Source organism: Hibiscus syriacus, unplaced genomic scaffold (genome assembly GCF_006381635.1).
Source record: "Hibiscus syriacus cultivar Baekdansim isolate YM2019G1 unplaced genomic scaffold, ASM638163v2 tig00117034_pilon, whole genome shotgun sequence".
Classification (NCBI taxonomy): domain Eukaryota; kingdom Viridiplantae; phylum Streptophyta; class Magnoliopsida; order Malvales; family Malvaceae; genus Hibiscus; species Hibiscus syriacus.
Window position 1 is genome coordinate 7,799,270 of NW_024063533.1, and position 3,733 is coordinate 7,803,002.

The window sequence follows — 3,733 nt, forward strand, 5'->3', positions numbered from 1 at the left end:
GTTAGGTACTAATCATAAATAGGGGAACCCGATGTCACATAAGCCTCGGTAAAATTCCCACCAAACACACAAATGATCTCTCGATCATCACATACCTTTCAAGTAGATGATGAAGGGGAATTCAGTTATCACATAGCCTCAAAATGATTCTCGCTCAAACATAACATTGACTCGATGTTATCGTCAAACCAAGCATTATGGATATACATTAATCAACATCAATGCAATTACACATGCATACAAGGATGTCTTTAGGCCACACACACATCAATCAATGTCACACGAGGGAGACAATTTAGCTCGGCTACTTACTATCATAGTTCATCACAATCAGGTGAGGTCATCCATGTAACACCCCTAACCTGTATCCGACCTGAATACGAATCCGATGTGTCACATTGACTTTTCAAATCATAGATTCTTAACAAATAAGAACAAATTAAATTTTTACTCATAATAAAAAGGTGGAAATCTTTAATTTAAATAAGACAATAAAATTCACATTCATACTTACATAAAAGCTTTAATAATTTACATAAGTACCAAAAGTATGAGTTTACAAAACATAGATCAGAGCATTTAAAATTAAAAGTATAGTACATGCCAACAATTTAAAATATACAAAAACCTACAATTAATTTGTCTTGATTTGATCTTCACGGGAGTATGACATCCATGACTAGTTTCACTCTTTTGATTTCTTCAAACCTACGTGTGAAACAATCACACGCTAAGTCGATGACTTAGTGAGGCAAAAACTAAAGAGAACTAATTTTTAGAGATGAAATCGTTATTTATTTGATCCACACATTTCATAAATAATTCCAAATTATTTCCCATAACAATAAGGTATACTTATGTATATTATTATTTTATATAGCTTTATTTCCAAATGCCCAACGTATACCACTGAGAACTCTAGATATTTGAGTACATTGAGATTGTAAATTAATATTGTCACCACAGCTCGTAATTTGCACCGAAGTGCCACATAATTTTCCCGAATGACTACATAGGTTTGCACCGAAGTGCCACATAATTGTCCCGAAGGACCACATAGAACCCTAGACTCTTGGCATGTCAATTATACCTCTAATCCTCATACATATACCTTGGGATTTTAACCACATAATTATTTATCTTTCATTATTCGAAGTATCTCTTATTCACATAAGCACTTTCACATTGAGAGTCTTCGTATACCCATGTTCACATATCACATTTCCATAATCATATACTCATAATTATTAATCACAGCTTAAATAATAGAACTTGAATAAAACATTATAAAAATATAACATAAAGTAAATTTAAAAGTTTTCGTTCCAAAACACTGAGGTTAGCTTATCGCAAGCATTCCTCAATTCTAATACAAAATGAAGAAGTTGCACTCATCTTTGCCTCACTGAAGTCCTAAACGAAGTTCTTAACACTTTTGGATCGATAACTTATAATGTCGATTTGATCGGAAGTTGACTTTGTTCAACGACTACACAAAACAATCAAAAATAAATATCGGAATTCGAATCGCTTATAACCGATCATAATAACTTAAGCTAAAAGAAACACTTAATTTCCCATTTCATGCTTAGTAGTATCGGTACTCCCATTACAGTACTGATACTTGCCTTATATGGTATCGATACCCTCCTTCGGTACCGATACCATTTTGACATTCTGGAAATTTGTCTCGGAAATGGTATTGATACCATACCCTTGGTATCAATACTCCCAATTCATTATCGATACCTTACTCAACCAGTAGCGATACTACTTTTCAAATTCAGCTGATTTTGCCTTGAAGTATCGGTATTGTTCTTCCAATACTGATACTCCATGCCCATAATTGTCATTTCCACTTCGGATTTTAACTAAAAACTTCAATGATCTCCTAATTTTACCTCATTCTTTATCTTTAAACTCAACTTCATTCATCTAAACCAACTTGTCTTCATTTATTACTCTTAACATACAAAATCTCACTAAAACTCTTACATCTAAAAATCATACCATGATTTCAACTAAGTTCTTAATCATTTCCAACACTCCTAACTCTTTAGTCAGATCATTGGCAAGTCAAATTTATAATTAACACTCCATAAAGTACACCATATTAACAATTCAATTCAAAACTCATTTTACAATTTAATTTCTAATTCACTCTTCTTGTTGTTTTAATCCTATACAAGCTTTCCTTAAGCTTATATAACACCCAAACTTTCAATACCAACCCAGAAATTTAAAGAACCAACAAAATTACAAAATCTTACCTTTACAATGGAAGTCACGAGCACGAGGAAGAAAACAAGAAATGTTCCAGACTTTTCTCTCCTTTAACCACGTATTTATCCCTTAAGAAATGAGATAAAAAATCCTTCAATGCAAAAATACCATAATGCCCTTGCTAATAATCCAATTTTGATTATAAGCCCTACATAAAAATCCCATAATAAATCCTTAAACTTTTCAAGTTATTCTAATTAAACTACTATGTTTTGAATTCTTACATTTTTGTCATTGACCCGATGATTGGGGTTAGAGGTGCACAAAAAATTCGAATATCTGATTTTGTGCAAAAAATATCAAAAACTGGATTTGGGGAAAATCGGTTTTTTAAACTGGATCAGATATTTAAAAACCGGATAGTATAACCGGTTTGGGAAAAAATTGGACGATCGGTTTTTTTATCGAATAAAAAATCGGTTTGAAAAAAACCGGATAAAAACTTGTTTTTATCCATGGGAAAATCCGGTCTGGGGTTTTAAAAACTAACCGTTAGGGGGGTTTTGTGACATTTTTTTGATCATTTTTTCTATAAAAAAAATCACCATTTTACCACCCTAAACATGTATAAATAGGTTGGGGATATATTTGGTTGATTACAACTTTCTCAAATCTTATACACAACACCTAAACATCTCTCAAATCTTATTTTTGTAAGTTTTTGTTCATTATGGCTACAAACCGATTTTTTTATATCTGGTTTTTTTTTCAAACCGAAACTGGTTACATCATCCGGCCTTCCAAACCGGTTAGGATCCGAACCAGTTTTTTTAAAATCTGATTTTTTGGCTAGGTGAAAAAACTGGATCAGTCTTTATCCTATCCGGATCGGTTTTTTACCTATCCGGATCGGTTTTTTATCCGACTTTGTGCATGTCTAATTGGGGTGTTACAAATCTCTCCCCTTAAGAAAATTCATCCCCAAATTTTCATTGCACAAATAGGTGGGGATATTGCTTCCTCATATCTTCTTCACGCTCTCACATAGCTTCTTCTACTTTATGGTTTCTCCAAATAACCTTAACTAGTGGAATCTTCTTATTCCTTAACTGCTTGATTTTATACGCTAAAATCTGCACCGGTTCTTCCTCGTATGTCAGGTCAAATTAAACTTCTATCTAGTCTGGAGTTATGATGTGCATAGGAACTGATCGATATCGTCGAAGCATAGACACATGGAATACATTATAGATCTTTTCCATCTCTGGTGGCAACGCTAATTGATATGCCACTGGTCTAACTCTTTTTAGAACTTCATAGGGTCCAATGAACCTAGGACTGAGTTTTCCTTTACACCCAAATCGTAGTACTTTCTTCCAAGGTGATACTTTTAGAAACACTTTGTCACCTACTTGAAATTCAATTTCTTTCCTCTTCAAATCCGCATATGACTTTTGTCTATCTGATGCCACTTTAAGGTTTTGTTGGATCACCTGAACCTTTTCTTCAA